The following is a 25482-nucleotide window of genomic DNA, read 5'->3' on the forward strand; positions in this document are numbered from 1 at the left end:
TCTGGATATGCACCTCAGGTACAATGATCTGCAGGGATATGGAACAAATGCTGCAAAGTGGGATTAGATTGAACTGTTCGATTTTTCAGCGAGCACAAGCAGAGGAGCTGAATGGCCTCCTTCTTGCCGTAGGTTTTCTATAATTCTATTACCCATCAGCTAGCCCAGGCTGCTGCTGCCCATGTCGAGGTGTTGCAGTCTGAATCCGAGTCCTCAAACCCCAGAGCTGCTCGAGTACGTCCTGCAAGGTCATCTGCAGTCTCCTCAGTGAAAGTCAGCAACTTTCCACCAGCCATACTGCAGTCACTGGGAAACACTGTGTTGGAGCACTAGGCAGGTTGAGGGCATCCATAAGTCAGGGACTAAGGAAATAAACAAGGGTGAATAGTTCAGTATTGTTTGTACAATTGGATGTGTTGTTGGATAAATATGTTAATGAAAATGTTTTGGTGGTGTTTTTATCACAGGATGGTGACCAAGGGGACACAGTGATGGGGCGTCTCAGATAAATGTAATGTTGGAGAATGGGCATCCATGTTGGGAAAGGGAGGTTGTCCTATGGGAACCGTAATTATAGCTGGGATTCCCCGACAGCCTATCCGGGTCGAAGGCATCCAGGAAATATCCTCTCTGCCTCCTCCTCCTCGTGAGGTGGCCTCCGGATTCCTGCTGCCAATGCCTGTGTCCTCATGATGGTGATGATATGAAGGGTGCAGCAGAACACCATGAACTTGGACACCTGCTCCAGTGTGTACTGGAGGGCTACCCCCGAGCTGTTCAGACATCACAAGCATTGTTTCATTACACTGATGGTCTGTTCCACCATGTTCCTGGTGACTCCATTGCTCACGTTTTATTCGGGTGATTTTCATGTGGATGATTTGTAGTTGGGGTGTGGGAGGAGGAGAGTGTGTGGTGTTTAGAGGTAATGAGCCATGGATGGAAGAGGTAGCCTTCTCCTCTCAGGAGCCATGAAGATCCGATGACAGTGGCAATGGCCGACTGTTTCAGATTGAACGTATGGTGGCTGCTGCCTGGAAAGAAGGCATTCATCAACATGATATACTGGGCATGGTCACACACTAACTGTACATTAATAAGAATAAAAATATTCTTAAACAAAGGAGCAGCAGTGGGCCATTCGGCCCCCAGGAGAGCTGCACTATTTAATAAGATCATGCCTGGTCCGATGGTATTCTTAACTATATTTTCCTGCCTGCTCTGAGTAGCCACAGACTCTCTTGTCAATCAATGGAGTTTTTTTCAGTTCCTGTACCTCTCCCCATTGATATGGGGACCCCGCTGAATCACCTATGCCATCAGGAATCCCACCATCCCGACAAAGCCAGGGGATTTCTCATCCTGGTTCTACCTGCTGAGGGATAAAGTTATGTACTCACCTCAATCGACATAGGTGACCTCCGTCACCCAGCATCAATGGACAACATAGAGAGAGATAATGGATACGTTACCCGCTTGTGCCTGGAAAAATCCAGATACGTAGAAGTTCAATGAAACTGTGACCTTAACAGCCACTGAAGGCGCCTTCCTAACTCTGGTGTGAGGCTCCAGGTCATGTTACAGCAGGTGACACAGCTCTGTGACCACCTCCTTATTGAATCAAAGTCACCTCACACACTGCTCCTGGGTTAGGTGTAGGTTGGAAAGTGCTCTTCGGAAACCCGGGGTGAGTAGGGCAGAGCCCCCTCCTCCTCCCTCTTTACAGAGCTTCCCCTCTCTGCAGCCTCTGTTCCATCTGCTGGTCATGTTACAGAGCCAGAGACACTGTAACTACAGTCCCCATACCTCGTCCAGATTTAGGTCACCAAATCCTCTGCCCTCCCTGAGTCTCTGCAGCAGCTCACAACACAACCTCCAGAAAACCATCCACAGAACCTCCACTAACTTTACAACAGCAGAAGTAAGTCAAAATCCCCTCACCTGTAAGTTGGTTGCCTGGTCCTTTTAAATAACACTGGAGGGGGTTCCTCGTGCTGCTGAATGTATGTTCAGCTGAGAGAGACTAACACAGGCGGTCAGTGGACATGCAAGGACCAAATTTCATAGACGTGAATCAAAGCTGCCCAACGCCCTGTCCAGCATGGAGCACACCACGGGGCATGGCAGAAGTGGCTAGCGGTGCATCTCACATCATTTTATTGTTTCTGGGTTTGTTGCACCGACATCTCTACAGAGCCCAAACGACAGCCAGGGAGCAATACAGAGGGGAAATATTTCACTTTGAATAGAGAATTGAATAAATGCTTAAAGGTGAATACGTTGTAGGACTATGTGAAATAAGGAGGTGAATGGGACTAATTGGACGGGTGAGGCCATCGAGGGATTCAAACACAAGAATGAGAATATTAAAATTAGGGTGCTGTCAGAGCCGCGAGCCAAATTAGATCAGTGAGCACAGGGGTGATGGGTGTTCGAGGTTTGGTGTGAGTTAGGATACAGGCAGCATAGTTCTGGTTGGGATGTAGTTTATGAAGGTATTTGACTGGGAGGGTGGACAGGGAAGCATTGGGAGTCAAATTTAACAAAGTTATGAATGAAGGTTTATGCAGCATGTGGGCTTAGACAGAGCTGGAACCAGGTGATATTAGGGAGCTGGTGGGTTAAAGGATTGGTACTGGAGAGGATATGGTGTTGAAACTCAGCTCAGGGTTAAAAGGATTACCGAGGTTGTAAACAGCCTGGTTCACCCTCAGACACTGACCTTGCTGGCGGATGGAGTCGGTAGGTAGGAAATGATGTTTGTGATTCGGTTCGAAGACACTGACTTTAGTCTACATGAAACTTAAATGAGAAGAACAGTATATCAGTGAAATGTGGTTTATTGATATAATGAATCAAGGTTTACAGATCTCATAACTATACGTAGGGATCTACCAGGAAACCAACAGCAGCAAAGATGACAGAGTACATGGCAAGAGTATATTACAAGAACAGTATTACTATTAACAATGGCTTGTAGAGTTAGCAGCCAGATGCAGAGACTGAACAGGAATAACAGTAGCAGCAAGTAAGCACTGTAAATGAGGAGAACAGTAATGTGTTCAACATTTGTTCAACAATTTGTTGAATTAATAACTGGATAGAGAAACTTACCAGGGACACCAGCAACAGCGTGGATGGGATAGTAAATGTGTTGAATAAAAAGAAGTGCGTAATAGATCCGCCGATTTAACGATAGCCAATCATAGTTAGTATAAAGATAATCAAGCTCCCAGGAAAAACTCCTTCTCATTGTTGTAACATTCCAATCTATGGTTCTCAGATTCTGACCCATTGTTGTAACATTCGAGTCTATTGTTCTCAGATTCTGATTTATCCTCTCCCTCTATCTGAAGCCGCTGATCCCTGTTAGTGCCAGGGGTGAAGCTCCAGCCAACCCACTGAATATAACACATTGAAAGGAGTTTCTTATTGAGAAGAGGGAAACCCTCCAGTGATACAATTAGAGTCCATGGAGACTGACATTAATTACAGTCACTGAACAAACAGGTTCAGTTAACCCCTTTCAATCCAACATTTTCTGTACCGCAATAAACATTTATCCGGTCTGGACGGGATGTATGAGGGTTGCTGTGGGAAAAAATGTTGGAAGTAGCGAAGCCACTGGCCAGAATCATCCAATCCTCCTTGGATATCGGAGTGATGACAGAGGACTGGAGGTTTTCAAAATTCTACACCCTGTTCCAAACAGTAGTGATAGGCTACACACTGGAACTACTGACCCGTCAGTCTCACCTCACTGAAATGTTGGGGAAACATTTAGCGTCTCTAATCTGGGACAAGATAATTGTGGTTTGAATAGCATGAGTTTATAAATGACAAGAAGGTCCACCAGATATGTTAGTGGCAAATCATGTCTGACTATCTTGATCATATTCTTTGATGAAGTAATGGAGAGTGTTGCTGCGGATAGCGTGGTCGCTACTTTGTATATGAACAATCAAAACTCGTGGAATCAAATGCCATTTAATAGATTTGTTAGGAAGTCTGAACCTCATGGATTCAAGAGGCAGTGACAGTGTGGATATGACATTGGCTAAGGGATAGAATACAGAGGGAAGTGGTGATCTATTGTTGCTCAGACAGTGGAGGGGATTATGCAGTGATGGTCCCCAATGGTCAGTATTCAGGCCATTGCTCTTTTGTAAAACATACATAAACATATATCTGTGTACTGTGTTTGTGTGTGACACTTACTGATCTATAAAAGGCATAATTTCAATGTTCTCAGGTGACAGAAAATCGGAAATGTAAAAAAATAAGGATGATATCAGAGGGATTCAGGGAGAGAGATGACATGAGGTAATGAGGCAGATGAAATTTAGTGCAGACATGGGCGAAGGGAGGAAGAATGAGGTGAAGCAATGTAAATGAAATGGGGCAGTTTTAAATTGGATGCATGAACAGATGTCTTTGAATGCAGCAGGACAAGTTGATAAAATCATTAAAAACACATCCGGGATATCGAACTTTATAAAAAGAGGCATAACGTGCAAAAGCAAGGAAGCGAACTAAAACTTTAAAAATCACTGGTTAGGTCTCAGCTGAGGAATTGAGTGCAATTCTGAGCATTACTTATTAGAAAGGATGTCAGAAACTTGGAGAAGGTGCAGAGGAGATTTACTGGAATGGTCCAGGAATGAGGAAGTTCAGGTACATGTGGAGACAACAGAAACAGGACTTAGAGCAGATCAGGTAAAGGGGAAATTTAATAGAGCAGATCACAATTATGTGCGGTTTTGACAGAGCAAGATAAACTGTTTCCTTTGGGAAAAGGACCAATAACAATACTCAAAATACTTGGCAAAAGATGCAGATGTGGCATAAGGAAAACATTTTTATACAGTGAGTTGTTTTAGTCTGGAATACACGGTCTGAAGATGTGCTGGAAGCAGATTCTTGAGCAAGTTTCAAAAGGGAACTGGATAAATGCTGCAGAGGGGGATTTGCAGGACTTTGGGAAAAGAGGAGGAAAGAGGTGTAAAATAAAAAGCTCTTTCAAAGATGGCACAGGCACGATGGGCCAATGGACTGCTTCCATGCTTTGTGATTCTCCGATTCTATGGTAACAGAATCCATTGAGTCCTTATTCCGTGTGTACAATTGATGTCCAGCAGTTCTTGAGCCAGCGGCTCATTGTTACTTGTATCCTTACACAGATAACAGAAGAAAGGCAAACACAAGGGCCAGGTGAGATGAATTGTGTTGACAATTTACTTATTGATTTATGACGTCTCTCTCTTTGATCACTTCAATCAGTCAGTTACAAACACATTGATTTTGTTCCTATTTTATTTCCTGTCTATTTGTTCCCAGGATATGGGTGATACTGACAAGGTCGGCATTACTTCCCCATCCCCGGTTACCATGAGAAAATGATAGGCCTTCATCCTGAATCACTGCAGTCCATGTGGTGAAGGTGTTCCCACAATACTGTTACAGAAAGGATTTCAGGCTATTAACCCAGTGATGATGAAGGGACGGTGATATCTAACCAAGTCTAGATGGTCTATGACTCGGAGGACGGGAATATGGTGGTGATGGTGTCACAGTCCGAGCTGAATTCTACCCCCTCCCCTCTGTCTCGTGTCCCTTGACTGCAAACAGTAATTGTTCTCTTCAGAGCAGGAATGTTAAATGGAGATTGAATAGAGATATGCAAAATCTTGAACAATATTTGGTGGAGTAAAGACAGAGAATTTGGTTTCACTGGAAGTACTTTTAGTAACCAGAGGACACATTTTTAAGGTGATCGACCAACAAAAATGCATTGATTTATTATAAACCGAAATTCACAGCCTGAAAGAGTGGTGAAGCAGATTCAATAATAAATTTAAAAAAGAGAGTTGATTCAATAGTATCAGGGGAGATTTTCAGCGAAGTGGTAATTGTGTGGAGGAGAGGGACAAATGGGATTGCTCCTTCAAACAGCATGCACAGACACGATGGGCCAAATAGCCTCCTCAGTGCTGTATGATTCTTTGAGTCTGTGGAAACAGAAACCATTGAAACCTTACCTGATTTGTACAACAGACGGTCAACAATTTTAAGCAGAGGCTGATCATTACTTGTACTTTGATATGGTTCAGGAAAACATCATGTTGGATTAACACAGACGAGGGAGAGAATTAGTCCTTTCCTGCTCTGTTTGTTTGGTCAGTACCACACTGAGTGGAAGTAACACAGCTCAGGGAAAGACCATCAGCAATTTAAAGCAGAGGCTGATCGTTACTTGCACTTGGAGCATACCTTGTTGGATTAACACAGGCGAGGGAGAGAGATGGAAATCTCCTGCTCTGTGTGTGGGGGTCATTAACACAACTTGTTGGATTCGCACAGGCCAGGGAAAGAAATAGAAATGTCTTGCTCTGTGTTTGTATACGGGGTTCAGTACCACACTATGTGGGAATGACACAGATCAGGGATAGAATGGTCCTTTCCTGCTCTCTGTGTGTCGGTGGAAGTCATTACCACTCCGGGTGGGAGTGACACATATCAGGGATAGAATTGGTCCTTTCCTGCTCACTGTGTGGGCCAGCACCACACCGGGTGGGATTAACACAGGCCGGGGATAGAATTGGGTCTTTCCTGCTCTCTGTGCCTGGGTCAGTACCACTTCGGGTGTGATTAACACATGCCGGGGATAGAATTGGGTCTTTTCTGCTCTCTGTGTGGGACAGCACCACTCCGGGTGGGAATAACACAGGCGGGGATAGAATTGGGTCCTTCCTGCTCTCTGTGTGGGTCAGTACCACAACGGGTGGGATTAACAGACTGGGGATGGAATTGAATCTTTCCTGATTTTTGTGTGGGTCAGTACCACACCGGGTGGGATTAACAACGGCCGGGGATAGAATTGGGTCTTTCCTGCTCTATGTGTGGGTCAGTACTACACTGGGTGGGATTAACAAAGACCGGGGATAGAATTGAATCTTTCCTGATTTTTGTGTGGGTCAGTACCACACTGGGTGGGATTAACACAGGCTGGGAGAGAATTGGGCCCATCCTGCTCTCTGTGTGGGTCAGTACCACACCGGCGGGGATTAACATAGACTGGGGATAGAATTGAATCTTTCCTGATTTCTGTGTGGGTCAGTACCACACCAGGTGGGATTAACACTGACTGGGGATAGAATTGAATCATTCCTGATTTGTGAGTGGGTCAGTACCACACCGGCTGGGAATAACACAGGCCGGGGATAGAATTGGGTCTTTCCTGCTCTTTGTGTGGTTCAGTACCAGACTGGGTGGGATTAGCACAGACCGGGGAGAGAATTGAATCTTTCCTGATTTTTGTGTGGGTCAGTACCAGACCGGGTGAGATTAACACAGGCCGGGGATATAATTGGCTCTTTCCTGCTCTCTGTATGGGTCATTACCAGATCAGGTGGGATTAACACAGGCCGGGGATAAAACTGGGTCTTTCCTGATTTCTGTGTGGGTCAGTACCAGACCGGGTGAGATTAACACAGGCTGGGGATAGAATTGGGTCTCTCCAGATCTCTGTGCCTTGGTCAGGACCACAGCGGGTGAGATTAACACAGGCTGGGAGAGAATTGGGGCATCCTGCTCTCTGTGTGGGTCAGTACCACACCGGGTGGGATTATCAGTTGCTGGGGATAGAATTGGGTCTTTCCTGCTCTGTGTGTGGGTCAGTAGCACACCAAGTCGGATTAACACTGACTGGGGATAAAACTGTGTCTTTCCTGATTTCTGTGTGGGTCAGTACCAGACCGGGTGAGATTAACACAGGCCGGGGATATAATTGGCTCTTTCCTGCTCTCTGTATGGGTCATTACCACATCAGGTGGGATTAACACAGGCCGGGGATAAAACTGGGTCTTTCCTGATTTCTGTGTGGGTCAGTACCAGACCGGGTGAGATTAACACAGGCTGGGGATAGAATTGGGTCTCTCCAGATCTCTGTGCCTTGGTCAGGACCACAGCGGGTGGCATTAACACAGGCCGGGGATGGAATTGGGTCTTTCCTGCTCTCTGTGCGGAACAGTACCACACTGGGAGGGATTAGCACAGGCTGGGATAGAATGGGGTCTTTCCTGCTCTCTGTGTTGGTGAGTACCATTTCGGGTGTGATTAACACAGGCCGGGGATAGCATTGGGTCTTTCCTGCTCACTGTGTGGGTCAGTACCACAGCGGATGGGATTAAAACAGGATGGGGATGGAATTGGGTCCATCCTGCTCTCAGTGTGGGTCAGTGCCAAACCGGGTGGAATTAACACAGGCTGGGGATAGAATTGGGTCTTTCCTGATTTCTGTGTGGTTCAGTACCACACCGGGAGGGATTAACACAAGCTGGGGAAAGAATTGAATAGTTTCTGCTCTCTGTGTGGGGCAGTACCACACCGGGTGTGATTAACACAGGATGGGGCGAGAATTGCGTCTTTCCTGCTCTCTGTGTGGGTCAAAACCACACCGGCTGGGATTAACACAGGCTGGGATAGAATTGGGTCTTCCCACTCTCTGTGTGGGTCAGTACCACATCGGGTGGGAATCACACAGTCCGGGATAAACTTGGGTCTATCCTGCTCTCTGTGTGGGTCAGTACCACACTGGGTGGGATTAACATAGGCCAGGGATAGAATTGGGTCTTTCCTGCTCTCTGTGTGGGTCAGTTCCACACCGGGTAGGATTAACACAGGCCGTGGATAGAATTGGGTCTTTCCTGCTCTCTGTGTGGGTCAGTATCACACCGGGTGGGATTAACACAAACCGGGGATAGAATTGGGTCTTTCCTGCTCTCTGTGTGGGTCAGTACCAAACCGGGTGGGATTAACACAGGCCGGGGACAGAATTGAATCTTTCCTGCTCTCTGTGTGGGTCAGTACCACACCGGGTGGGATTAACACCGACTGGGGATAGAATGGAAACATACCTGATTTCTGTGTGGGTCAGTATCACACCGGGTTGGATTAACACCGACTGGGGACAGAATGGACACTTTCCTGATGTCTGTGTGGGTCAGTATCACACTGAGTGGGATTAACACGGACCGGGGATAGAATTGAATCTTTCCTGATTTTTGTGTGGGTCAGTAGCACACCGGGTGGGATTAACACAGGCCGGGGATAGAATTGAATCTTTCCTGATTTGTGTCTGAGTCAGTACCACACCGGGTGGGATTAACACAGGCCAGGGATAGAATTGGGTCTTTCCTGCTCTCTGTGTTGGTCAGTATCACAACGGGTGGGAATAACACAGACAGGGGATAGAATTGGGTCTTTCCTGCTCTCTGTTTTGGTCAGTTGCACACCGGGTGGGATTAACACAGGCCAGGGATAGAATTGAGTCTTTCCTGCTCTCTGTGTGGGTCAGTATCACACCGGGTGGGTTTAACACAAACCGGGGAAAGAATTGGGTCTTTCCTGCTCTCTGTGTGGGTCAGTACCAAACCGGGTGGGATTAACACAGGCCGGGGACAGAATTGAACCTTTCCTGCTCTCTGTGTGGGTCAGTATCACACCGGGTGGGATTAACACAAACCGGGGATAGAATTGGGTCTTTCCTGCTCTCTGTGTGGGTCAGTACCAAACCGGGTGGGATTAACACAGGCCGGGGACAGAATTGAATCTTTCCTGCTCTCTGTGTGGGTCAGTACCACACCGGGTGGGATTAACACCGACTGGGGATAGAATGGAAACTTACCTGATTTCTGTGTGGGTCAGTAGCACACCGGGTTGGATTAACACCGACTGGGGACAGAATGGACACTTTCCTGATTTCTGTGTTGGTCAGTATCACACCGAGTGGGATTAACACAGACCGGGGATAGAATTGAATCTTTCCTGATTTGTGTCTGAGTCAGTACCACACCGGGTGGGATTAACACAGGCCAGGGATAGAATTGGGTCTTTCCTGCTCTCTGTGTTGGTCAGTATCACACCGGGTGGGAATAACACAGACAGGGGATAGAATTGGGTCTTTCCTGCTCTCTGTTTTGGTCAGTTGCACACCGGGTGGGATTAACACAGGCCGGGGATAGAATTGGGTCTTTCCTGCTCTCTGTGTGGGTCAGTGCCACACTGGGTGGGATGAACGCAGGCCAGGGATAGAATTGGGTCTTTCCTGCACTCTGTATGTTTCACTACCACAACGGGTGGGATTAACACAGACCGGGGATAGAATTGAGTCTTTCCTGATTTTTGTGTGGGTCAATAGCACACCGGGTGGGATTAATACAGGCCAGGGATAGAATTGAGTCTTTCCTGCTCTCTGTGTGGGTCAGTATCACACCGGGTGGGTTTAACACAAACCGGGGAAAGAATTGGGTCTTTCCTGCTCTCTGTGTGGGTCAGTACCAAACCGGGTGGGATTAACACAGGCCGGGGACAGAATTGAATCTTTCCTGCTCTCTGTGTGGGTCAGTACCACACCGGGTGGGATTAACACCGACTGGGAATAGAATGGAAACTTACCTGATTTCTGTGTGGGTCAGTACCACACCGGGTTGGATTAACACCAACTGGGGACAGAATGGACACTTTCCTGATTTCTGTATGGGTCAGTACCACACCGAGTGGGATTAACACAGACCGGGGATAGAATTCAATCTTTCCTGATTTGTGTCTTGGTCAGTACCACACCGGGTGGGATTAACACAGGCCGGGGATAGAATTGAAGCTTTCCTGATTTGTGTCTGGGTCAGTACCACACCGGGTGGGATTAGCACACGCTGGGGATAGAATTGAATCTTTCCTGATTTGTGTCTGGGTCAGTACCACACCGGGTGGGATTAACACAGGCCGGGGATAGAATTGGGTCTTTCCTGCTCTCTGTGTTGGTAACTACCACACCGGGTGGGAATAACACAGACCGGGGATAGAAATGGGTCTTTCCTGCTCTCTGTTTTGGTCAGTAGCACACCGTGTGGGATTAACACAGGCCGGGGATAGAATTGGGTCTTTCCTGCTCTCTGTGTGGGTCAGTACCACACTGGGTGGGATGAACGCAGGCCAGGGATAGAATTGGGTCTTTCCTGCTCTCTGTATGTTTCAGTACCACAACGGGCAGGATTAACACGGACCGGGGATAGAATTGAATCTTTCCAGATTTTTGTGTGGGACAGTAGCACACCGGGTGGGATTAACACAGGCCGGGGAGAGAATTGAGTCTTTCCTGATTTTATGCGGGTCAGTACCACACCGGGTGGGATTAACACAGGCGGGGGATAGAATTGGGTCTTTCCTGCTCTCTGTGTGGGTCAGTACCACACCGGGTGGGATTAACACAGGCCGGGGACAGAATTGGTTCTTTCCTGCTCTCTGTGTGGGTCAGTACCAAACTGGGTGGGATTAACACAGGCTGGGAATAGAAATGGATCTTTGTGGCTCTCTGTGTGGGTCAGTACCACGCCGGCTGGTATTAACACAGGCCGGGGACAGAATTGGGTCTATCCAGCTCTCTTTGTGGGTCAGTACCACACCGGGAGGGATTAACACAGGCCGGGGATAGAATTGGGTCTTTCCTGCTGTCTGTGTGGGTCAGCACCACACCGGGTGGGAATAACACAGGCGGGGGATAGAATTGGGTCTTTCCTGCTCTCTGTGTGGGTCAGTACCACACCGGGTGGGATTAACACAGACCGGGGGATAGAATTGGGTCTTTCCTGCTCTCTGTGTGGGTCAGTACCACACCAGGTGGGATTAACACAGACCGGGGATAGAATTGTGTCTTTCCTGCTCTCTGTATGTTTCAGTACCACAACGGGTGGGATTAACACAGACCAGGGATAGAATTGAATCTTTCCTGATTTTTGTGTGGGTCAGTAGCACACCGTTTGAGATTGACACAGACCGGGGATACAGTTGTGTCTTTCCTTCTCTCTGTGTGGGTCAGTACCACACCGGGTGGGATTAACACAGGCCGGCAAAAGAATTTGGTCTTTCCTGCTCTCTGTTTTGGTCAGCAGCACACCGGGTGGGATTAACACAGGCCAGTGATAGAATTGGGTCTTTCCTGCTCTCTGTGTGGGTCAGTACCACACCGGGTGGTATTAACACAGGCCGGTGATAGAATTGGGTCTTTCCTGCTCTCCGTGTGGGTCAGTACCACACCAGGTGGGATTAACACAGGCCGGGGATAGAATTTGGTCTTTCCTGCTCTCTGTGTGGGTCAGTACCACACCGGGTGGGATTAACACAGGCCGGGGATAGAATTGGGTCTTTCCTGCTCTCCGTGTGGGTCAGTACCACACCAGGTGGGATTAACACAGGCCGGGGATAGAATTTGGTCTTTCCTGCTCTCTGTGTGGGTCAGTACCACACCGGGTGGGATTAACACAGGCCGGGGATAGAATTGGGTCTTTACTGCTCTCTGCTTTGGTCAGTACCACACAGGGTGGGATTAACACAGGCCGGGGATAGAATTTGGTCTTTTCTGCTCTCTGTTTTGATGAGTACTACACCGGGTGGGATTAACACAGGCCGGGGGTAGAATTGCGTCTTTCCTGCTCTGTGTGTGTGTCAGTACCACACCGGGTGGGATTAACACAGGTCAGGGATAGAATTGGGTCTTTCCTGCTCTCTGTGTGTATCAGTGCCACGCTGGGTAGGATTAACACGGGCTGGGGATCGAATTGGGTCTTTCCTGCTCTCTGTGTGGGTCAGTACGACACCGGGTGGGATTAACACATACCGGGGATAGAAGCGAGTCTTTTCTGCTCTATTTGGAGCTCAGTACCACACTGCGTGAAAGCCGCTTACTCTGCACAGTCTTAGGATGGAGCCTGGTCTGTACCAATGAGGACAGAGAGTGACTGGTGAAATGGACAGTCACCCGGCAGATTGAACTTTACACATTGAACTGTGAAGTGATACATATCGGTAGGAAATATGAGGAAAGGCAAACTAATGTGGGTGGTGGAATGGACAGATCTCGGGCTGTACTAATTTCTGAGGCAGGCGGACACTGAGAAGGCTGCTGAAAAAAAAGCAACATATCGTATCCTTGGCTTTATAAACACAGCACAGAGTAATAAAACGCAGGAGAAAATGCTGATTTTTATAGATCATTGGTTCGGTACCAGCTGGAGAATTGTGTCCAATTCTGATCACCACACGTTGGTAAGGATGACAAGGACTTGGTGAAGATACAGAGGTGAATTACTAGAATGGTAACAGGGATCTGGGAATTCAGTTACATGGAGAGATCGGAAAAGCTGGGATTTTTCTCTTTAGAACAGTGAAGGGTAAGAGGAGATTTCATACAGAATTCAAAATCATGAAGGGTTTTGATAGGGTAATTAATGTGAAAATGTTTCCAGTGTCTGAAAGTTCAGTGTTAAGAAGACATAGATTGAAGGTAATTGACAAAGAACCAGAGGTGAAATGAGGAGAATTTTCTTACACAGCGAGTTGTTGGGATCTGGAACTCACTGCCTGAAAACATGGTGGAAGCAGATTCAATAGTAATCTGGTGCAGAAGGCAGATGGAATCCTTTCCTTTATTAGCTGAGGTATAGAATAAAAGAGCAGGGAAATTATGCTGGAACTGCATAACTCATTGGCTAGGCCACAACTTGAGTACTGAGTGCAATTCTGGTCACCTCATTACAGAAAGGATGTAATTGCACCAGAGAGGATACAGAGGAGATTGATGAGGATGTTGCTAGGACTAGAAAAAATGCAGCTGTGAGGAAAGATTGGATAGGCTGTGGTTGTTCTCTTTGGAATAGAGAAGGCTGAGAGGATATCGGACTGAAATGTACAACATTTTGAGGGGCCTGGACAGAGTGGAGGTGAAGGGTCTATTCACCTTGGCAGAAAAGTCAGTGACATGGGGGGCGGGGGGGATGGATTTAAAGTGATTGGTCGAAAGATCAGAGGAGAGATGAGGAAAACTTTTTCATACAGAGTGTGGTTGGGTCTGGAACTCACTGCCTGAAAGTGTAGTTGAGGCAGAGACCCTCAACTCATTCAACAGGAGCCTAGATATACACCTCCAGTGCCATAATCTGCATAGCTGTGGATCAAATGCTGAAATGTGGGATTAGAATAGGGGGATCGTTTTTCAGTCAGTACAGATACGATGGGCCAAGTGGCCTGTTTCAGTACCTTAAACGTTCCATAATTCTATGATTCTATCTTTCAAAAGGGAATTTAATAATTAGTTGTAAAGGGAAAAAGCAGGAGTCTGGGGAAAGAGGAGGGGAGTGGATCTAATTCGATAGCGCTTTCAAAGAGACAGCACTGACACAGTGGGCTGAATAGCTTCCTTCTGCGCAGCATAAATCTATGATTCTATGAGCAACAGTGAGAGATAGAGGAGCGGAAGAGAGGGAGAGGGAGATAGAGAGAGAGAGAGAGAGAGAGAAAGAGACTGAGAAGTAATCGGAGGAAGATAAAAAGATATATGTGCTGCTTTTTGGGCGTAGGGACTGTGATTCATGATGTGCCCGTGCCCGTTCCTGTTGAGGCAGGTGACACAGAATCTTCCTGCTGCCTCTTCATTTCCATCAAGTCCAGTGCTGCCCTGGGTGTCCAGCGCTGCTCTCTGTCTGCACGCGTAACTGTGTGTGAGGCCGGCTCGTGTTTCAGCCAGGATTCAGCTCTTAAAGGTAGTCTGTCCCTCTTAAAGGGAAACTGCAATGGATCACAGGAGGCCGCTGCTGCTGACTGTGAATGCAGTGACAATTGGAGACAAGCTAAATGGAATACTAGGACAGAGAGAGGGCTCTGCGATTCACAGATGTGGTGCATCTGTGGGGTGATAGGAGGAGAGAGGCCATGTTTCTGTGGGGTGCATTGAAGACCCTAAAGAAACGTGCTCCGAAGAGAATGGGAGCAGGCTGCCAGGGAGGTCAATGCAAGAAGTCTGGCCCCGAGGGCCTGGCAGCAGAGCCAAAAGAAGTTTAAAGAGCTCACTCGGGTGGTCAATGTCAGTGAATTCATCTCCACATGGCATCTCCTACCCCCAACATCACCAACCTCTCACACTGCTCAATGTACCACACCCCCATCACTCACCCATCAGCAGTCCCTAACACTCAGGACTCACACCTAACATTCACCTACTCCATCTCACCCTCACAGACCTTCCACTGATACCAGCTTCCCATCGACCTCTCACTGCCTCCACATACCACCAGCTATTTAGCTATGGCAGGCACATCACCCAAATACATTGCAACACAGTCACTGACATTCTGCTCTCCCTCTTACAGGACAAGGTGGCCCATAATCGCAGCAGTAATCCGGCGGGGACCAGGATACCTTCATCGCTTGAGCCTGAAGGAGTAGATGGTTCTCCACATCATAGGAACGGCTGTGACAGAACCCATAGCATCCGGCATCACGGAGAGCATTCAAAATTAGAATTAGAATTAGAATTAGAACATTACAGCGCAGTACAGACCCTTCGGCCCTCGATGATGCGCCGACCTGTGAAACCATCTGACCTACACTATTCCATTTTCATCCATATGTCTATCCAATGACCACTTAAATGCCCTTAAAGTTGGCGAATCTACTACTGCTGCAGGCAGGGCGTTCCACGCCCTTACTACTCTCTGAGTAAAGAAACTACCTCTCACATCTGTCCTATATCTATCACCCCTCAACTTGAAGCTATGTCCCCTCGTGTTTGCCATCACCATCCGAGGAAAAAGACGCTCACTATCCACCCTATCTAACCCTCTGATTATCTTATATGTCTCTATTAAGTCACCTCTCCTCCTCCTTCTCTCCAATGAAAACTACCTCAAGTCCCTCAGCCTTTCCTCGTAAGACCTTCCCTCCATACCAGGCAACATCCTAGTAAATCTCCTCTGCACCCTTTCCACAGCTTCCACATCCTTCCAATAATGCGGTGACCAGAACTGCACGCAATACTCCAGGTGCGGTCTCACCAGAGTTTTGTACAGCTGCAGTATGACCTCGTGACTCCGAAACTCGACCCCCCTACGAATAAAAGCTAACACACCATATGCCTTCTTAACAGCCCTCTTAACCTGGGTAGCAACCTTCAGGGATTTATGCACCTGGACACCAAGATCTCTCTGTTCATCTACACTACCAAGAATCTTCCCATTAGCCCAGTACTCTGCATTCCTGTTACTCCTTCCAAAGTGAATCATTCGCACTTTTCCGCATTAAACTCCATTTGCCATCTGTAAGCCCAGCTCTGCAGCCTATCCATGTCCCTCTGTAACCTACAACATCCTTCGGCACTATCCACAACTCCACCGACCTTAGTGTCATCTGCAAATTTACTAACCCACCCTTCTACACCCTCTTCCAGGTCATTTATAAAAATGACAAACAGCAGTGGCCCCAAAACAGATCCTTGCGGTACACCACTAGTAACTAAACTCCAGGATGAACATTTGCCATCAACCACCACCCTCTGTCTTCTTTCAGCTCGCCAATTTCTGATACAAAGCTCTAAATCACCTTCAACCCCATACTTCCGTATTTTCTGCAATAGCCTACCGTGGGGAACCTTATCAAACGTCTTACTGAAATCCATATGCACCACATCCACTGCTTTACCCTCATCCACCTGTTTGGTCACCTTGATATGTTCCTGCCTTATGTCCCTTCTTAACTCCCACCTCCCCCTCCCCCCTCCCCCCCCCCCCCGCCCCCCCCCATCCTGCTGTCCAGGATGATGTACAAGCTGCAGATGTTGGGACCATGGACCTCCTGCGTTCTATCGCACCCCCATTCTCTCACCCCAACGCTTCCCTTCTGATTTTATACTTTCCAATGATAACCCAAAACTGCCAGCTTCCCCTTCGCCACAGCCCCAGGAGACAGAGAGAGAGAGCAGCAGCACATCACTGATGGTGAAGCCCCATCACTTGGTCTGACACTCACAGTCACCAGATCAAATACTTAGACTGCGTGTACCTTAGAGGCTGGTATAGAGTTGGAATGTGCACGTGGTGAGTCACCGAGCACGAGTGAGCTGCAGCCAGGCCAGGGGGAAACTGGTTATGATAAAGAGGACACAGATAAGAACATTGCTGGAACAGCATACAGGAGAATGCTGATGGACATGTACATTGAAATACTTTGTCCATTGACTGGCCTGTCAGACAGTCTGTTGTCACTGTCAAGGAACATGGAGGAGTCCAGCGCCAACATGGTTCAGAACATTTCAGGGAGATTGAAGTCCATTCTTTCTCCTGTGGAAGTGATCACTAACTCCATGACAGCATTAGCGGATCCAGCCGTGATACAGCGCCTGGTGACCATTGTCTCAGCTTCCACTGCAGCACAGACAGCAGACACCCAACGTCTCAGTACTGCAGTGGAAACTCAGACTGAGGCCATGAGATCCATGCTTGCTGCCATGCAGGATCAGACTGCTGTCATCATGGCTGTTGAACTCAGAGATCAAATGGGTTTTCAGGCTTTCATAGTAGTCCAGCAATATTTGATCCAATAGATTACGAGGATTGCTGAGGTGTCACCAGGTGGGAGTGACAGGGTCTCCGTGGAGTATGAACCTGCTGTCTTCTCACAGGATAACAGTATTTGTGAGTGTCCTTGCTGTTACCCATCAGCCAGCCCAGGCTGCTGCTGCCTATGTCGAGGTGGTGCGGTCCGAATCCGAGCCCTCAAGATCCAGAGCTGCTCGAGGACGTCCTGCAAAGCCATCTGCAGTCTCCCCAGTGAAGGTCAGCAGCCTTCCACCAGCCATGCTGCAGTCACTGGGGAAACACTGTGTCGGAGCACGAGGCAAGTTGTGGGAACCCACAAGACAGGCACTAAGGGAATACACAAGGGCGAATAGTTCGGTAATGTTTCTACAATTGGTGATGGATAAATATGTTAATGCAAAGGTTTTTGCTGGTGGTTTTTATTGCAGGATGGTGACCAAGAGAACGCTGTGATGGGGCGTCTAAGATGAGTGTAATGGTGAAAAATGGGGGGAGGAGTCCATGGTGGGAAAGGGAGGTTGTCCTATGGCAACTGCAATCACGGCAGGGACTCTCTAACAGCCTGTCCGGGTAGAAGACATCCAGGAAATATTCTCCCTGCCTCCTCCTCCTCCTCCTGAAGTGGCCTCCGGATTCCTGGTGCCAATGCCTGTGTCCTCATGATGGTGATGATTTGAAGGTTGCAGCAGAACACCATGAACTTGGACACCCGCTCCAGTGTGTACTGGAGGGCTTCCCCTGAGCGGTTCAGACATTGGAAGTATTGCTTCATCACACCGATGGTCTGTTCCATCGTGGTCCTGCTGGAGCGTTTGACTGGCAGTGGGAAGTCGGTTTAGGTGTGTAGAAGGTATAGCCATGTGTAGAGGGGTGATGGGGGGTGGAGGGGGGGGGTGGTGGTGGCGGATGCCATTGTCTCTGAGGAACCTCATTCCGGTTGTCCATGGAGACCCGAAGTGGTGGGACCGGCTGACTGCTTCAGAATGAAGTTATCATTGCTGCTGCCAGGGTAGTGGAAATTCACCAACATGATGTACTCGGCATGTTAGCACACCAACTATACATCAATGGAGTGAGAGATCTATCAGTTCCTGTACCTCTCCCCATTGACATGGGGGCCCCCCAGAGCCACCTACACCTTCAGGAATCCTGCTATCCTGACAAAGCCATGGGATCTCTCATCCTGCTTCACCCTGCTGAGGGAGTAAATGATATATTCACCTCACCCGAGATGGATGGCCTTCGTCACCAGCATACACATCAATGGACAGCATAGAGAGAGATAATGGATACGTTACCCGCTCCTGCCTGGAAATATCCAGATACATAGAAGTTCAATGAAATTATGACCTTAACAACCACCGACAGCTCCGTCCTCACCCTGGTGTGAGGCTCCAGGTCATGTTACAGGAGGTGACACAGCTCTGTGACCACCTCCTTAGTGAATTAGAGTCACCTCACACACTGCTCCTGGGTCAGGTGTCGGTTGGAAAAATGCTCTTGGAAAACGCGGGGTGGGTCGGGCAGAGCCCCCTTCTCCTCCCTCTTTACAGAGCTTCCCTTGTCTGCAGACTCTTCTCCATTGGATGGCCATGTTACAGACCCAGAGACATTGTAACTACAGACCCCATACCTCTTCCACAGTTGGTTCACCAAATCCTTGTCCTCCCTGGATACCTGCAGCAGCTCACAACACAACCTCCAGAAAACCACCCACAGCACCTCCACTAACTTTACAATAGCAGAAGTACGTCAAAGGCCCCTCACCTGTAAGTTGGATGCCTGGTCTTTTTAAATAACAGTGAACATAGAAACATAGAAAATAGGAGCAGAAGTAGGCCATTCGGCCCTACGAGACTGCTCCGCCATTCATTATGACCATGGTAGATCATCAGTAACCTATTCCCGCTTTCCCCCATATCCTTTGATCCATTTCGCCCCAAGAGCCATATCTAATTCCTCCTTGGTGTTCGTCATGCTGCTGAATGTATATTCAGCTGAGAGTGACCAACACAGGCGGTCAGTGGACATGCACAGTCCAAGTTTCAAAAACGTACATCAAAACTGCTGGAATGAGTGACATTCATTCAGACCCCTCCTCACACTATCAGCACATACATGGTACACCCAAGCTAATGACCTGCCCAGCATAGGGCACTGTGCTGGCCGCACTAGAAGAGGATGGCTTTGCAGTTCACATCATTTTATGGATCCAGGTTTCCATCATGTTGGTACCAGTGAGCCATAGAGTGAAAAACTTCCAGGGAAGATATAGTGCGAAAGCAACTCACTTTAAAAAGAACATTCGATATAAACTTGAAGGCATAAGATTTTAAATAGTTTGTGAAATGGAGAGGGGAATGTGACTAATTTGCGGGGGGGGGGGGTGAATCCATGGAGGAACTCAAACACAAGAATGTGGATATTAAAATTAAGGTGCTGCCAGACTGGGTGCCAATGTGGTTCAGTGAGCACAGGGGTGATGGGTGATCGGGATTTGGTGTGAGTTAGGATACAGGCAGCAGAGTTCTGGATGGGCTGAGGTTTATGGAAGTTTATAACTGGGAGGGTGACCAGGATAGAATTGGACTAGTCAAGTGCGGATTTAACAATGGCATGGATGATGGTTTATGCAGCAGATGGGCCGAGGCAGAGGTGGAAATGGGAAATATTACAGAGGTGGTAGTAGGCAGAGTTGGTGATGGAGAGAATATGAGGATGGACGCAGCTCAGGTATGAATGGAGCACAGATGTTGAAACAGTCTGCTTCAGCCTCAGACATTAGGCAGGGAGTGGAATGGAGTGGATAGGGAATTGAGTTTGTGACAGAGACTGAAGAAAATGGCTTGAGGCTTCGCATGATTTTACATGACAAGAACGCTAAATCAGTGAAATATGGTTTATAGATCAAATAGTTAGATACAGAGACTTACCAGCTACACCAATAATAGCGAGGATGGGATAGTAAATCGTTTCAATCATCCTCAGTACAAAATAGATCCGCCATTCTAATGTTATCCAAAAATAATCTGCAGTAACTTCGCCAAGCCAATAGGATAAACTCCTGCTGCCCATTGTTGTAACATTCCAATCTACTGTTCTCAGATTCTGACCCATTGTTGTTACATTCCAATTCATTGTTCTCAGATTCTGATATATCCTCTCCATCTCACTCTAGCCGCGGATCCCTGTTCGTGTCAGGGTTGATGCTCCCACTGACACTTTGGGATAGCACTTTGAAATGAGTCCCTTATTAATAAAAGTGGGAAATCCTCCAGTGATACAATTAGGGTCCATGAGGACTGACATTAATTATAGTCACTGAACAAACAGGTTTAGTTAACCCATTTCAATCCAACACTTATTGCACCACAATAAAGTAGAAGATTTACCCGGTTTAGATAGGATACATGAGGTTTGTTGAGGGAAAGAATGGTGGAAATAGCAGAGGCACTGACCAGAATTTTACAGTCCTCCTTGGATGTGAGAGTGTTATCAGAGGAGTGGAAGGCTATCAAGGTCACACACTGTTTCCAAATGGAGAGATTAGATAAACCCTATAACTACTGACCAGTCAGTGTAATGCTGATGGTTGGAAATTTCTAGAGGCCGTAACCCAGTACAATTATATATCTTGCTTGGGAAAACAGGGGATAATAAATGACAAGCAGCACGGATAGGTCAATGGAAAATCATGCCTGATAATCTTGATCAAGTTAGTCGATGACATAACTGTGAGTGTTGATGAGGATAGTGTGTTTAGTAGTATGTATATGGACTTTCAAATGGCCTGCGATCAAATGACATGTCATAGACTTGTTATGAAAAATGGAAGACATGGATTAATGTGACATTTATAGTGTGGATATGACACTGACTCAGGGACAGAAAGCAGACAGAAGTGGTGAACAGGCATTGTTCAGAGTGGGGGAGGGGGAGTATACAGTATTGTTTCTCAGGGGTCTGTATTAGAACGAGTGCTGTTCCTGACATGTAGATAGATAGATGAATGACATAGACCTGTATGTAAAGAAAGACATAAGTTCATGTCTTGCAGATGACATGAAACTCATAACTAAGGTTGGCAAAGGCGCAGACCACAGAATCATCCAATCTCACAGATCTTGTTTTTTGTTAAAGAAATTATTCCGGATTCATATCCAACCTCAAATGTATTTCTCATTCTAATTTATTTGTGTGTGAATCTCGTGTCAGTGTCTGCGTGGATGTATAGCGTATATTTTAATTATTTTATTTAGATCCAATTAGAATTTTAAAATGTAATAAACTCACCTCGAGCTTAAACTCAAGACAATCTCTCTGATTGGTTCTTTCACGATCACAACAAAAATAAAAACGTAAAACACTCACTGAGGTGGTAAGCACGTCCACTGTTGAAAGGGAATAAACCTTGTTGTGATCAAATAAAAGCTAGGACAAATGGGGAGCCTAGGACCCATCCCCATCTGGCTTCTCCAGAACTCTGGAGGTTCTAGTGACCATAACCCAGCAACAAACGACAAATTGGAGTCACAGGGTTATACAGCACAGAAACAGTTCCATTGGCCCACCGTGTCCACGCCGGCCATCAGGCCTATCCCGCGCTGGCCATCAGGCCTATCCATTCTAATCCCATTTTTCAGCACTTGGCCCATAATCTTGTATGGTATGGCGCTTTAAGTGCTCATCTAAATACATCTTAAATGTTGTTGTGAGGGTTCCTGCCTCTACCACACTTCAGGCAGTGTGTTCCAGATTCCAACCACCCTCTGGGTTAGAATAATTTTTCCTCAAATTTTCTCTAAACCTCGTGCCCCTTAACTTAAGTCTTTGCCCCCCTGGTTATTGACACTTCCGATAAGGGAAACATTTTCTTCCTATCTCAGCCCCTTATAATTTTGTGCACCTCAGTCAGGTCCCCAGTCAGCAATCTCTGCTCGAAGAAAACAACCCCAGCCTATCCAATCTCTCTTCATAGCTGAAACGCTCCAGCCCAGGCAACATGCTGGTGAATCTACTCTGACCCTCCCCAGTGCAATCACATCCTTCCTATAGTGTGGTGACCAGATCCGTACACATTACTCCAGCTGTGGCCTAACTAGCGATTTATACATCTCCATCATAGCCTCCCTGCTCTTACATTCCATACCTCGGCAAGTGCCCCATATGCCTTCCTAACCACCTTATCTACTTGTACTGCTGCTTTCAGTGCTCTATAGACAAGTACACCATGGTCTTTCTGACCCTCGGTACTTCCTGATGTCCTACCATCCCTTCTATATTCCCTTGCCTTGTTATTCTTCCCAAAATGCATCACCTCACATTTCTCAGGATTAAATTCCATTTGCCACTGTTTGCCCATTTTACCAGCCCATCTATATCGTCCTGTAATCTCAAGCTTTCCTCCTCACTATTTACGTCACCACCAATTTTCGTGTCATCTGCGAACTTACTGATCATGCCTCCCAAATTCACGTCTAAATCATTAATGCATACTACAAACAGCAAGGGTCGCAGCACCAATCCCTGTGGCACACCACTGGTCACAGGCTTCCACTCGTAAAAACAACCCTCAACCATCACACTCTGCCTCCAGCCACTAAGGCCATTTTGGCTCCATGTGCCAAATTACCCTTGATCCCATGGGCTCTTACATTCATAACCAATGCCCCAAGCGGGACCTTATCAAAAGCCGTACTGAAGTCCATGTAGACTTCATCAACTGCTTTACCCTCATCGACACATTTAGTCACTTCATAAAAAATTCACTCAAATTTGTTGGACGCGATCTCCCCGACAAAGCCATGCTAACTATCCCTGATTGATCTCTGCCTCTCCAAGTGGAGATTAATCCTGTCCCGCAGATTTTTTTCCAATAGTTTCCCAACCACTGATGTTAGACTCACGGGCCTGTACTTACCTGGTACACGTGGCAGAGTGGCGCAGTGGTTAGCACCGCAGCCTCACAGCTGCAGTGACCCGGGTTCAATTCTGGGTACTGCCTGTGTGGAGTTTGCAAGTTCTCAATGTTTCTGCGTGGGTTTCCTCCGGGTGCTCCAGTTTTCCCCCACATGCCAAAGACTTGCAGGTTGATAGGTAAATTGGCCATTAGCAATTGCCCCTAGTATAGGTAGGTGCTAGGGGAATATAGGGACAGGTGGGGATGTGGTAGGAATATGGGATTAGTGTAGGATTAACATAAATGTGAGGTTGATGGTCAGCACAGACTTGGTGGGCCGAAGGGCCTGCTTCAGTGCTGTATCTCTAAACTAAACTAAACTAAAATCCCTGCTACCCTTCTTGAATATGGTACCACATTCGCTGTCCACCAGTCCTCTGGTACCTCGCCTGTGGCCAGAGAAGTGGTAAAAGCAATTGATCCTGAGAAAACAATTTCAAAGCAGTTTTATTGTGTTTTTCACTGCTGGAGCACTACAATATCCACATTCAAAGCCAGCACCTTGCAAAACCAGAGCAAACAAACACGTCAACATACGAATTAAGAGCAGGAGTAGGCCACTCGGCCCCTCAAGCCTGCTTTGTCATTCAATAAGATCATCGCTAATCCGAGTTTAACCTCGACTTCACATTCTCACCTAACTCCGATAACATTTTTCCCCTTGTTTATCAAGAATCTATCTATCTCTGACATCAAATATCTAAAGACTCTGCTTCCACTGCCTTTAGAGGACGAGAGTTCCAAAATCTCACGACTCTCTGAGAGAAAGCAATTCTCCACTTTCCTGTTTTCAATGGGCGACCCCTTATTTTTAAATAGTGACCCCTAGTTCTAGATTCTCCCACAAGGGGTAACATCCTTTCCACATCCACCCTGTCAAGACCCCTCATGATCTTATATGTTCCAATCAAGTCGCCTCTTACTCGTCTAAACTGCAGTGGATACAAGCCTAGCCTGTCCAATCTTTCCTCATAAGACAATCCACCCATTCCAGGTATTATTCTCGCAAACCTTTTCTGAACTGCTACAATGCATTTACATCCTTCCTTAAATAAGGAGACCACTACTGTACACAGTACTCCAGATGTGGTCTCACAAATGCCCTGGACAGCTGAAGCATAATCTTCCTACCTTTGTATTCAATTCCCCTCATGATAATCAATAACATTCTATTAGCTTTCCTAATTACGTGCTGTACCTGCATACTCACATTTTGCGATTCATGCACTAGAACACCCAGATCCCTCTACACCTCAGAGCTCTGCAATCTCTCACCATTTAGATAATATGATTATTTTTATTCTTCGTGCCAAAATAGACAATTTCACATTTTTCCACATTGTACTCCATTTGCCAGATCTTTGCTCACTGACTTCACCTATCTGTATTCCATTTCTAACCTCCTGATGTCCTCTTCATAACTTACTTTACTGCCTAACTTTGTGTCATTAGCAAATTTAGCAACTATACCTTTGGTCCATTCATCCAAGTCATTTCTATAAATTGTAAAAAGTTGAGGCCCCAATATTGATTCCTGTAGCACACCAATCATTTCACCTTGCCAACCAGAACATGACCCATTTATGCCTACCTTCTGTTTCCTGTGAACTAGGAAATCTTCTATCCATGCCAATATGTTACCCCCGACACCATGAGCAATACCGTTTGATGTGACACCTTATCAAATGCATTCTGGAACTCTAAGTACAGTACAGCCACCTGCTTCCCTTTCTCCACCACACATGCTACTTCTTCAAAGAAGTCGAATAAATTTTGTTAAACATGATTTCCTTTTGAGAAAACCATGTTGACTCTGCCTGATTACCTTGATTTTATCTATTACATCTTTAATCATAACTTCTCACATTTTCTGCAAGACAGATATAAAGCTAACTAGCCTGGAGCTTCCAGCTTTCTGTCTCCCTGTCTTTTTGGATAAAGGAGTTCCATTCGCAATAAAGGAGTTACATACCCAGTGAAGTAACTCGGTACAGGTTAAAAGTCCTATCAGTTGAAAAGTTGAGTAATGTGGCTGGACAGTTAAGGATTACTCTCCGTCCAAAAGCTCAGACCCTGAAATCCTAAGACCTGTGTCCAACC

This window comes from Heterodontus francisci, unplaced genomic scaffold (genome assembly GCF_036365525.1).
Source record: "Heterodontus francisci isolate sHetFra1 unplaced genomic scaffold, sHetFra1.hap1 HAP1_SCAFFOLD_128, whole genome shotgun sequence".
NCBI lineage: Eukaryota > Metazoa > Chordata > Chondrichthyes > Heterodontiformes > Heterodontidae > Heterodontus > Heterodontus francisci.